At 37.0% G+C, this 14,220-nt stretch overlaps 1 pseudogene; it reads left to right on the top strand.

The window, feature by feature from the left end:
• The first annotated feature begins 2,544 nt into the window (after positions 1 to 2,544).
• Positions 2,545 to 13,912, top strand: LOC106741159 (annotated as a pseudogene).
• Positions 13,913 to 14,220: the final 308 nt, after the last annotated feature.

Genomic DNA, 14,220 nt, shown 5'->3' on the forward strand with positions numbered 1-14,220 from the left:
TTGCGCCTGGAGAGAATGCCGGATTATCCATCGTAGTTATGCTACAAACGTAGTTATGCTTTTCAAGCTTTTACGCAGTACATAGTCTGCTACGATGTTTTAGGTTATTATCTTCTTGCTGTACCCATTTTGATCTGTCCTCATCAAAATCTTTTTAGCAGAACTTATTAAATATTTGTGGCAAATTGTTCGCATTTTCTATAGGAGATAATACTACAGGAGATAAAACCCTTCCAATTCTGCAAGGTCCAGCGCACATTGGCGTTAATTTAGCGCTGACCCCCTGAGCCGCCGAGGACAGTACGTGCTGTCGCCGCAAGACCAAGTTTCTTAAGTTAAACCGTTGCGGACGGTGGTGCAAATTATACCGCGATGATTGTCTTTGGTAAGCCGTATTCAAATTCTCATTTACCCATTGATGTACCAGTTCTAATCGCTTTATTCTATTGGTCCAGTTGCCCGGCTCGCACGCAGCAACGCCTTCACATCGGCGGCGCACCGTTCGCAGCGATTATAACTCTCTACCGAAGTTTAAGAACGCTGGCGACAGAAACGCCCAAAAACGAATGATACGCGGCGTTATAAGCGAACCTAAAGTCGTTAATATGTCGGTTCCATTTTCGATGATCTTGCTCCAAATATGATACGATTATCGTTTTTAGCACACGGTTCATTTGCTCTACCGGATTCGCCTAGGGGTGATAAGGTGGTATAGTCACAAGTTTGATCCCGCAATCTCTCACAAACCCGAGAAGCTTTTGGTTCACGAACTCCGTTCCGTTATTGGTAAGGAGATATCGCAGCGCACCCCAGTGCGAAATATCTAAATTCTCAAGGGCGTCCCGAATCTTTACACCCGTGGCGGCTCTCAGCGGACAACACTCCACCCATTTGGTAAACAAATTCTGCATCACCAGGAGATAGGCGAACCCTGCCTTATTTCTCGGCAGCGGTACGATCACATCGACAGCCACGGTTGTCCACGGTTGTTTTATCCCGCGCGGACTCATTAATCCTGTCGGCGCGGCTTGTTCGACTTTCGACCTCTGACACGGGTCACACTGTCGAACGTACGCAACAACGTCCCGATACATTACCGGCCAAAAATACGAAATCGTCAGTCTACTATGACTTTTCTCAATTCCGAGGTTTCCGGCCTTCGGATCGTCGTGTGCTTCTCGAAGCGTTTCTTTACGTAATTCCCGCGGCAACACTAGCTTCCATTTATCCAAATCCTTCATTAACACGTTGAGCGCGGCGTCAATCCTTGGGAAGCGACAATGAACTTTCCGTTTGGCCGGCGTCGGTCTCTGGGGACTGACAATGCACTTTTCGTTTGGGCAGCGTCGGTCCCTGGGGACAGTGTCAAAGTTGAAAAATTAATGCAGTAATTTCAATAAAATTTATTAAAAAACTTTAAGCAAAAATGTGGCTCGGCTTTACATGTATTACGAAATGTGATGACTTTTTTTGTCAAATTTCTGGTTGTCTTGTACCCGAATAGCTTTGTATTTGCATTGTAACATTTCGAATAATATCTTCAAACTTTATGCACGTCTCCTTCTTTTTTCTTTATAATTGATGAACAATTCTTTTTTCTTGATTCTTCCTTTCAACATAGACAGGAATTTCCTGATCTAACTGCCGTGTGAGTGTATCCGCCAATTCTCAACGAAATTCAGTGCCTGATATTTTCTTTCCTGTTACTTCTTGAAACGTACACAAAGCGTTTACGACAGCAATATTTAGAAAAAGCTCGAAAGCTAACCTTTTATACCATTTTACAGTTTATTTCAATGAAGTACTATATACACTCATTTGGTCTGATAAGTCAATAGATGTCTTCGCTTTATTATATTTAGCCACAATTTTTGGTTTGGGGTAAAATCCTCTTTTTGTTTTTACGTTTATTATTTCATTTGATGTTTTTAGACAGGACAAGAATATCTCTCTTGTTTTTCCACTTCAACACTGTTATACCATTATTATTTTCCTTGGCGATAATTTCCCCGCGTTTCAATTTGGTTGTTGTTATTTCTTTCTGGTTTCTTTTACGATTTATTTGAAGTGTACTAATCAGATGTGTATTTTTTTATTAATTTTTTCGTAAAATCAACTCTGGTGTACCAGTTATCAGTACACAACGTATGGCTTTTATGAAATAAAGTGTTAAATAAACACATTACAATATTTGACGGTGTAGTATTTTCCTTGTCAAGAGTTTTTCCGGTATAGACATGAAAATTGCGTGTGTATCCATAATACAATTTAAATATTTTATTGCATATTTATGTTTTTTTTGTTTCAAATACTGTTTGAATATGATTTGCCCGCGGAATGGGATTAGTGACTCGTCAATGCACAGTACTTCGGGTGGATCATAATATTTTTGAAAATTTTTATTCAGTTTGTCTAAGATAAATTGAACTTTTGATAAACGATCAGATGCGTCAACTACTTTATTATTTGCAAAATGTAGCATTCTCATGGAAATTTCAAATCGATCTCTGCTCATTACTTTCTGCGAGAATGTTTGAGCACACAATGGATCCCGAGACCAATACAGACGTAAGAATGGAAGCTCCACCAGTTCCATCCATATTATTAGTCCAAACAAACGCTTTATTTTATTTTTGTTTTTTGGGATCCGTTTAGGTAAACGTTTGGAGGCGATTTTTAATTGTGCAACATAAAGATTTGTTTGCTCATCCATATTTTTAAAAATTTCGTCGGCGACAAAAAGTGCATAAAAATCTTGCACTTTCCTAAAATTCCACATTTTCTCATTAGTTTTTTGGCACCGTAAACACTCGTAAAAAGCTCAATATTTAGTTGGTTGCCTTTTAGATCAAATCATTAATTTTGTTCACTGGCTTTGTTAACACTTGTTGTACAACTGTCATTGTCAGGTTCCACTACCTGGTCTAATAAATTATCATCTTCCGATGATGACGACCGTGTTACGTCCTGGAAGAGGACGAACGCAACAAAATTATTTACTTGCGCACTGGCGAGTCCTAAACATACTGGTAGGTCTGCATATCAGGTCAAGGTCCGGAGAGGCCCATTTACTCCGATCACAGAACGTACGTTAGATGGTCCTTTATTTAAGTCAAAGAACTTAATCTCTTTACCTGAGATAGAACCATATGAGTGTGTTGAGAGAGGAATTTAGATTTAATTAATTGAAAGGAGATAAATAAATAGTTTTAACGACTTGATTAAATTTAGGGCATTTTGAATAAAACAGTTTATTAATAACATAATTTGGTTCTCGGATGGATTAATAATAGTGGTAAATTGATAAGAAAAGTCATTGTAAAAGTTACAACATTTAAAAGATAAAAGGGTTAGCTAAAGTTAAACAATGAAATATATGGGTTAACATTAAACAAATTTTTATAAATCAGCATTACTGGAATAACGGAAATACAAGATAAAAATTAAAGTGAGATTAAGCAGAAGATAATTCGTGTAACTTAATTCAATACAATAGTATATAACGCAACAAGAATGTTTAACATATCGGTATAGCGATGAAAACATCGTTATATAATACAAAGAAAACAATAATCACGCAGTGCAGGTGTGTGTTTTGAGGGATGAAGTGGGATTGGAAATTGGATTGAAATGATTAAAAGTCATGTTTAAATATGAAATGGAAACTTACGATTTAGATGAATCAATAGACTGACGAGGACGAATGAAGACGAAGACGATGGCTGGACTAGACTATGGTTGTGGACTGCTAAAGACTGAACCAAGACTGACTAACTAAGAAGTGACACTAAGAACTGCAACTGTGACTGCGACTGTAACTCTAATTGTAAGTATAACTTGAACTGGACTCGACTGTACTGTACTGAACTTGAACTGGTCTGGACTAGACTAAACTAGACTGAACTGTAATTGTAACTGGGACTGTGACTGTCACTGACTGACTGACTGCAAAAAAAACTACTATTGTAACTGCGCTCGCGGCAAAAAAGGTAAGGCTTATATAGGAAGGATTTCAGGGGGTGGTGGATGACGTCTACCAATGAGAGGAGGTTGCGTGGAAGACGGTTATTCTGGAAAATTCCTAGTATTGACATAAATAATCTTAAGAACCTAATCGCATAGAAGGGCCTTTCTTCTACCGACTGTGTACAAAGGTGGATAGATCGCAGCCCCATTTGGAGCCTTATGACATATTGTGACCGGATGTCACTAGCTGAGTGAAAACATCGACGTTTAGTCCCCCAGGTTCCTCCGAACCTTTGGAAGTGAATTTCCTCACGGATCCCGTTGCCCGTCCACGGTCGCCAGGGCGTTTTTTTTTTTTTGAGAGCCTCGCCCAAACTACAGGCCCGGGAAGCTGGACCGGCCAAGTCTCCCCAGATGCCTTTACTGTTAGGGGTTATATAGAGGGATTACCTCCCTGATAGAGTTGTCGTCCCCGAAGAGATGTTAGGATCACTGGACGCTCGCCTCAGACACTGGGTATGGGGATAGGGAAAACGTGAAAGAATGAACACGTACCCCGTGAGAGCAAATAAGATGAAATCTATTTTGAAAAAATGAAGTAATAACCAATAATACGGATCTATAAATCCTATAAGAGCAAAACGAACTTAATGAACAAAAACAAAATCGTACGAAAAGTTTGATAATATTTAACGCACGTGTTGGACACGGAATGAATATGTACAGGTGAGTGATGAATATAATACAATGCGACTAATGATAAAAAAAAATATGATGAACGAATCTTATATGACTAATCTCCCAATATCACACTGTCTAAGCCATAAAAAACATATATGTGTAAGACGTAATTATTCCACCGACCGATACACCAATAAAATAAAACAATTATACCCACGCGTCGTAGTTCGAGGATATTTTATTTTTTATAGATCTATCCCGACGCAGGACTATCGTCGCGAACACGTCAGGACACGATCGGGCGCACACGGCGGGATGACGCAATATGCGTCGCTTATCGTAACGGGCAGCCCTTTGATCCCGCCGACAACGGGATCCTTTTTCTTTTAAACTTAGTTTTTCGATTCCGTTCACCGGTACCGCGTTCCGCGTCGAGCTTCCTACCGGATGCCTCGGTTCTCCGACGAGGAGTCTCGATTTTTCCGGAAAGTTACGAGGAGGAACTGTGGCAATTTTATAGCCCACTTACCGTCGCCAAGCGATCGGTCGTTTCCCTACGTCTCCCTGGGCCTCCACCAGGAGATTTGCACCAGGACGTCTCCGCCAGCTTTCCCCTCCGTCAGCAACTTCTCCAGGGTCCCTTTCGTTTCTGCGTAGTTTTTAGCTTCCTTGAATATGCGTCCTCTCGCTTCCAGCGTCTGCATGTAACTGCCCGCCTTTCAATCTTCTTTTATTTCAAATGTTCTCCCCCTTCTACCAAGCTCTCCGATTCGCTGGCGGGCCCCGCCAATCACAAGCGCACCTCGCATTCGTGTTTTTTTATTCTGCGGTATCCCTAAATCTATTAGGGCTGTTCTTATCGAATGTATAATTCTCGAGAAATGGCTATCCTTATAGGGTCAAATAAACTTTTCTTTTATTATGAAACTATTCCTTTATAATAACTGTTTTATCAAAACAAAGTAAACTTTTCTTATAAAATAAAATTGATTATATAACATAACTGTTCTTATAGAACCGGAATAATCTTTTCTTATGAAGTAAAATTGTTTTTGTTAAATAAAAAATGAACTTTTCCTGCAATTGGACTTCGTAGACTTCTTGATTTTTATTCTTTCGGTGGCTTTCCTCTTCTTCTGTTCAGCCGCTCTTCCTTCCGCGGCTGGCCTCCCGGTTGCAATATATGGGCGGCGTATTCTCGTATCTTTTCATAAATCGCTTGATCAAATCTGTTTGTTTTACAATCATAAGAGAAGGAATTCGTTGCTATCTAGGAACCCAGTATGGACACATACGTGCCTAACGTAGTGGCGGCAAGATAATTTAGTTATATAAAAAAAGGGATCTGTCATTCCCTGGGTACCCAGGATGTAAATAAACTATATACCTTACATGAAGGAGGAATAAATGATAAACGCATTGGGAACCATACGGCACGTTTAGCGGCTGCCAATGTAATCTTATCTTTGTTACAGTAGCGCTTGCCCGAAGTCCGTCTGTTTCCCAATCATATAATTAAAAAAAGAAATTCGTAGTTTCCGAAACACCCAGGATGTAACAACCCTAATACTCGGCGATTTCGATGTTTGGATGATAAAAGTAAATCACTCTACGTATCACTATCTTCTCCTCCGAAATTTTTTTGTTTTATGGGCAATAAATATTTTCAAATACAAACCAAAACTTTTCATTAGCAAATCGTCTTTACACTTCCGAGACTTTTATTCTAACTAATCGTCTCTTGGAGGTCATCTTTTTGCCGTTCCCCTTCCAATTTTTTTTGATTATAGATCGTTTGAAAAAAACATAAGAAGGTGAAACAAAATAGTCCTCTGTTTACTCTCCCCATTCCAATACCGCTTGCGCGTTCGTCTTCAGGTGCTCGCTGCCGGCTGAATGGAAAGGACAGCACTATCGGCGCCGCGCTCAACGTGTTAACCTAGTTAACACTTTGCGGGCCGCGCATTTATCGAAACGCCGTTACGCTGCCGCCGGCGAGATTCATGCAGGTTCTACTGCTCGCCAACGGTGATATTTACGCAATTTTTCGATACATAAGTAGTTGGTATATAATTATTATTAAAGAAGGCACTAAAATAACTGTTACACTATTTTTATTCCAATTATATTGGTATTGGCATTTTGAGGGATATCTAACGTAAGTTTCCTATATCTGAAGGTAGCGAAAGACAATCTCAAACTGACAAAACAAGCGTCCGCGAAAAAAAATTTTAATAATAGACAGTCTGTTGAATTGGGAGAGGAAAACAGTTGAAAACAATGTTTCCTGATCGTCAAACCATCACGCCAGCGTGACAGCGGCCCGCAAAGTGTTAATATTGCTATTCGACAAAAAAATTATTTTCTTCCTCGTGGTTTCAGAAACCTGAAACTTCTTGGTTCCGAATCTATCACCTTAGACTGCAGGACCACTAATGCTGTTAGTATATTGTATCCAACAGCAGTACATATCGCTTCGCATTCTTGGTTTAGGTAACGAAATAGTTTAACGCATTTGGAAGGAAAAATTTTGGTTCCCCAAACCGAAAGCATTTGTTGAAGTACAACCCTCCAGCTCGTAAAAAAGGCTATATATTACAGTAACCGAAAACTATTAACTGAATATTTTTAGTTGCCATAATCGAATTAGTTTTTACAGTGTAAATATTATTTCTATATATAGTAAATGTTAGATATTACATGATTGTTTCTTCGCGTTTTCTCATTTTAACGAAGCATTATTGATTCTTGCAGAGGTCCAGAAATAATTCACATGCATCTATTACAGTTTGTCCCATCAACGTTAAAGAAGAGCACATATGATATTATAGTTTATGATATTATTGTAACAAAAATTTCACAAATTAGTCATGACTGATTTTGCCGTCTCAAAGATTAAAGTCGCATCTTTGCTCATAAATAACGTTCATCGGTTTCATTTTTCATTCTTACGGCTCCGGAGTAATCGCCCTGACTGTCCTTGTTTAAAGATATCAGAAACGAGAAAACGCATGCCAAAATATTTATATGTCATACTTTCAAATAAAAAGATGTATCTACAAAATGATATTTGTAATTGATTCAGTAAACTAGTAAAATTATGAGGTGCTTGAATTAATTCTTGCTGTTGATTAACAGAGGTCAGCAGTTGTATTATTTAAACATGGCCAAAAATGACTGTTGATGTATATGAAGGAACTGTCGACCGGCTTTAATAATCACTGTGCAACATTAGATCGTAGTGCAAAAAACATAATTTTATTTTGCTTGAAAATGTCGGGTTTTGTACCAAAAAAAGAGTATTTATGGGAAGTATTACTTTTCTACTTTCATCTTAAAAAATCTGCTGTTAAAAGTCATTGTTTGCTGGTGGAAACTCATGGGGAGCATGCTGTATTAGAAACAACTTTCAGAGATTGATTTAGACGATTCAAAGACAACCATTTTGACGTGAATTACAAACAGCTGGTCCTGGTCAGCCAAAAAAGAGTGAAGATTTAGAAGTATTAATAGAAGAAGATTCATATCAGACGCTCAAAGAGTTGTCGGAAATACTAAGTCAATGAGTCAACTGTTAGCAAAAGCAATGAGAATGATCCACAGGCTAGGAAACTGGGTTCCACATAAATAAAAAGAAGGAGACATTGCGAAACATTTAACCATTTGTGAATTGCTGCTTCAAAGACAAATGGAAATGGTTTTGCGTCGAATTATGACTGGCGGTGAAAAATAGATTCGTTACGACAATACTAACGCAAGAAATCATGGGTGCACCCCGGCGAACCATCAACGCCAATACAAGATATTAATGGAAAAAATTTCATGCTGTACATTTGGTAGAATCAAATCGGTGTAGTGTATTATAAGCTGCTGCAATCGAGTCAAACCATCAGTGCTGAACGCTTCCGATGATAATTACTCAATTTGAATCGAGTAATCAAAGAAAAACGCCAGTATTACGCCAAAAAGCATAACAAAATTATTCATTTCCATGACAGTGCTAGTCCACATGTTGCAACACCAGTGAAGGAAATCTTGGAGGAACTTGGATGGGATGTCTTACTCCACCCGCCCTATTCATCACACGTTGCTCCTTAAGATTACTATTTATTACGGTCTGTTCAGCATGGCCTTTCTAAACAACATTTCATCTTCTTTAGAAGATATACAAAAATGGCTTGATTACTGAATCACCTCGAAAAAACCTGACTTTTTTTATCGCGGAATCCATGTGTTACCCGAAAAATGGGAAAAAGTTAAAAATCTACGAAGAACAATACTTTGAATAATATATAACGTACCGTTTTTTTGAAATAAACATGAGTTTCTGTAGCATAAAACAGCGAGAATTAATTCAAACACCTAATATATGAACGCTCCATACAGAACTAAAATCTTAAGAGATATTAGGTGAATGCATAATTCCGTTGCGAATATCGAGTAAATTTCAAACGCAAAATATTTTGCTAAAAAAGCGGTTTTAATCAACTAAATATGTCCTGTTTTGTTCTATGACTCTTAGTCATTTTTCCACGAGCTTCATTATCTCTCTTTCGTAGATGTCCCGAAATTTTTGGGCAAAGAAGTCATCCAAATGGTTTTTGAGGACGTCTAGAGAACTGAAGCATTTGTTATTAAAATTGTTCTGTAGCGTCCCGAACAAGTTCAAGGTCCGGACTATACGGTGGGTGCACCAAAACATCCCATCCAAGCCGAAATAACTTTTGCCGGATCATCAGAGAAACGTGTAGTCTAGCGTTGTCCTGGTGGAACACAACGCATTTTCTGTTCGCCAATTCGGGCCGCTTCTGATCGATTGCTCACTTTAATTTGGTCTGTTCTGAGAAGTACTTGGTCGAATCAATCGTTTTGTTGGATGGAAGCAACTCATAATAAACAATTCCTCTCCAACCCCACTAGATACTGAGCATAACATTCTTCGGGTGTAACCCAGCTTTTGCGGCCGTCTGAGCAGCCTCCCCGCGATTCAACCATGATCTTTTTTGACTGACATTGTTGTAAACAATTCACTTTCCATCGTCAGTAATCATTCGCTATAAAAATAGTTCTTTTTGATGAGGCGTTTGAGCAGCAAATCGCAAGCTGAAATTGGGTCCAATACATTCTCTTCGCTCAGTTCGTGCGGCACCCAAACATCAAGTTTATTTACCATCTCAAGCTTCCGTAAATATTTCGAAACAGTTAATTGGTCAATGTGGAAGTTATGTCCGGTTGTTGTAGTCGCCAAATGCTGGTCGAGGTCGACTAAAGCCTTGATTTGATCGACATCATTAGTGACTGGCCGATTAGATCGAGAAGCATCTTCGAGATCAAAATCTCCGCAATGAAATTTTGCAAACCACTTCCGACACATAATTTTGCTTACGGCATTTTCTCCGTATACGGCGCATATCTTTTTGTGAGTTTGCAACACGTTTTTGTTTTTTCATTAATAAAAAAGGAAAATGCATCAAAAATACAAGTTTTTTCCTTCCATGTTCAAAATATAATTTAACTTTGTATATATCACGGATCTCGATAAATACTTTCTTAAAATGTCGGCAGAAATTTCAGCTTAAACTTAATGTACGACACTTCATATGTTTGGCACATGTTCAAAAACAATTGCGAACGACATCTGTCGGAATTTGGGTACGGAATTATGCATAGACCAAATATTTCAGAAATTTTTCATGAGAAAAAGTGAATCATTTCAGAAATGTTTCAAAATATTTTTGAGACCGTTTTGTGACGATTCTGGGATAATAAAATGTCTGCGAATTTTGTATTTGAAACCTTTCTAAAGATGTGCTGAATTGTTAGGTAAAAAGTGTCGAAATGTGTCTGAAACCATTCTGAATGGTTGTTGAAAAATTAACGAAATAATTACTTATGTGCGTAGTTATGTTTATTTTTTCACGAATTATACAGTTATATCGTTAATACATTTCAATATCGTGTATTATGAAAAATATTACAGTCAAATAAAAATATTAAAACAAATTTAATAACATCTGTGCAATAAAATCTAAAAATATATTATTAAAATATTGTGCAATAATAATGTTTGTTAATAATTATTAACATACATTATTATTACAATTTAAAAACATTGTTGAATAAAGAGGAGATAGACCTGTCTGCTTGCGATAACCGTGGAAGTTGTTTTAAATTTCGCTTCTTTTCGTATTTTAGCATAGCCCTGATTTCAATCGGCGGACAGCCCAGTTACCCGTACATTTCTAGTATAAGATCGCCGTTATTTGACTTCGATGATCGGAGAGCAAGTAGTGAGTTCAATAGCTGTGACAATATCTTTATGATTTATGTTTATGTAATGCATACTTATATGGTTTCTTGAATATATTTCTAATATTGTCTAAAATGTTCCTATGCTATATAGGATATCTCAAAATAAACCGCGTGCAAGAAACAGAAAATCATAAAATTAATTGCATGTGAAAGATTTCAGGGACAATTCAGCTGAAAATTTTCAAATTTATTACATACGCAAAGTTTCTAAAACAGTTTAATTGGAAAGTTTGCAAAATTATTTCATAAAATGTTTCTAGGATAACTCAACCGAGTGTTTTCAAATATATTGCATTTAAAACATTATAGAACCAACTCACTAAAATGTTAACAAAATTATTTCATTTGAAAGTTTTCAAAAATAACATAATAGAAAGTTTTGAAAAATTATTTTTATGTGAAAGGTTTTGCAAACATTCCTGTTAAAACATTTCAAATGACTTATTTCAGAATATTTGCAGAAAAGTTCATATATCTACAAAGCAAACAGTAGTATAATATAATAATAGTATAATATATAAAATATTACTTCTAGACCAGGGTGTTGCGCGAGTCGAGTCGTCACGAGTAATGTGGAGTGCCCTTCGCAGCGTGGTAGAGCAGGAAGAGTCGGTGATGCTCGGTGTAGAATAAATTATCTTTTGTTGAAGAAACAAACTTGTCTTTATTTCGTTGTCCGCCTGATACAATATTGCTTGTGCGACCGACAGCGTGTCGGTTCTTGAGAGTTGAGAGTCGCCCGTCGCGCCGGTATTACGTCCTTTTTATCCTCTTCCTATGTCTCAATCAGAGAGGACGGTTTGGATATGTCAGCGTCACTTGAGTGTAGACGCTGATCATCCTGATTTCGATATTTCCTTTGCCAGAATGCAGGGTTGCATTTCCGCAAAGCGACGTTTGGTAATTTGAGCCGTAGCCTTCGTTTATGGTCATCGACATGTCTCATCGTTATGCTTATAACAAGGGCAATTAGTCACATAAAGAAAATTGAAAACTCACTAGAAAAGGCTAAAAATCTGTTAAGTTGTCTCATAAATGTAGGAATATTAGAATATAATGTAAGCCTAGAAGAGTGATGCCACATTGAGAGGGGGATGAAATAAATATTGTGCCAGGTTTTGATTGGTTTTTACTATGCGCAAGCGAACATGGATCTCTTTGTGTTCATAGGTTTGTTCGTATTGCGTACACTTTTTAAATTTTCTCTCCTAGAACGAGACGAATATATATTCGGACGCTGGAAAAAGGACAAGCAAGGAAATTGAATGAGAAAAATGCAAACAACACCAACAAGCTTTATGTAAGCGTCCATTAGTATCCGTTTATTGAATATTTACATATAAGATGCAACCCATGGATATAAATTATTCTCTACTTTTTTAATTGATTTTTACATATAGAATAACTTTCTTATGTGTAGAAAATCTTTGCTCGGTCGAAAATTAGCCACATTCTTGTTTAATTGGAAAATCTTCAAACTCGATTATCTCGAAAACAATGGTTTAAACCAAAAAAGATATTTCTTTCAACATATTTTTACATATAGAATCGCCTTTTAGCAGTTATTTTATAAATTTGTCATATATTTTTTAGAATTATATGTTCACGTTCTTAATACTTCGTTTAAATTTTGCGGTGCTACGCATGAGTAGAATTCAAGAAATTAAATCCAAGTACAATTTTGGATATACCTCGTCCATCAAATGGGCTTCACCTCCTTTATCCATAAACTCTGCTTACGTTCCATCCTCATATTTCTACATCCATGGGTTTTCCAGAAAGTTATTGCGGTTTTCATTCTTTGAGACTTGATGCTTTGTTTTCTAATAAAGTTGTTTCCTTCATGTCTATATTATATACTATTTTAAAGTACAGACTTCACTCAACAGTTTAATAACAATAAAGGCGTTTTTTAATACATGGTTTATGTTTTATTTAGATCATTGAATTAAAAATGCAAAAGAAGCAAATTCGAGCGATCTTTTTGTACTAATTCAAAAAAGGTCGTAAAGCAGCTGGAATGGCTCACAATATCAACAATGCATTTGGCTCAGGAATCGCTAACAAGTGTATAGTGCAGTAGTGGTTTTGAAAGTTTTGTGATAGAGATTACAGCCTTGAAGATGACAACCGCTTTGGACGACCGGCGACCACTTGAAGGTATTGGTTGAAGCAGATCCGCACACAACGGTTTGAGAACTTGCGAAATAACTTAGCGTAAACAAATCAACAATTTCTGTTCATCTGGAACGAATTTGAAAGACAAATAAACTCGACAAATAGGTACCATATGAATTAAGCAAAAAATACAAAAATCGTCGTTTTGCAGTGTGTTTTTCATTGATTTTGCGTAACCAAAATGATTCGTTTTGCATTATAACGTGTGGTGAAAAATGGATCTTGCACGACAATTAAGTGGACGTTCTGCAAAGTAGTTAAATTATGATGAAGCGCCAAAACACTTTTTAAAGTTGCCGAAATTGCACCAAAAGAAGATCATAATGACTGTTTAGTGGTCGTGAGCCGGGATAATTCATTACAGTTTTTTGAATCCGGACGAAACCATCACAGCAGAGAAGTACTGTAAAGAAATAAAAAAATTCACCAAGGAGCTCGCACGTCTACGACCAGCATTGGTCAACAGGAAAAGTTCAATTCTCCTGCGCGACAATGCTCGACCACACGCACAATTGATGCTGCAGAAGTTGAACCAGCTGGTATATGAAACTCTGCTTCACCCCATATTTACCGGACTTCTCGCTACCGACTATCACTACTTCAAGCATCACGGCAACTTCTTGCCGGGAAAACCTTCAATAACCAAGCCGTTGTTCAAAACGCCTTCGAAGAGTTCACAGCTTCTAGAAATGTGGAATTTTATGCTATGGGAATAAATACACTTGTTTTTCGTTGAAAAATATGAATAGATTCTAATAGTTCTTACTTCGATTAATAAAATTTACTTTGAGTTGAAATATCTATATTTGAAGTTAATGTTTAAAAAACGCAATCATTTTCTGGACAACCTAATATAAAAAAGAAACCCTCATTCTTAGATATACCAAAATATATCTACAGAAATAAATATTTCTAAAAATTAAGCATATAAAAAAACGTTGAAATTTTACTGAAAAAGGGATAAATCAAAATTTTATAAGCTTCCCTTACTTTTAGACTCCTCAAAATAGCTATCATATCTGTACCACAAACATTGGGCATTTAAAAAAGACAGAAAAACAAGAAAAACACTTAAAACACATA

Source organism: Dinoponera quadriceps, unplaced genomic scaffold (assembly GCF_001313825.1).
Source record: "Dinoponera quadriceps isolate SergipeBrazil2010 unplaced genomic scaffold, ASM131382v1 scaffold635, whole genome shotgun sequence".
In the NCBI taxonomy this organism is placed as follows: Eukaryota; Metazoa; Arthropoda; class Insecta; order Hymenoptera; family Formicidae; genus Dinoponera; species Dinoponera quadriceps.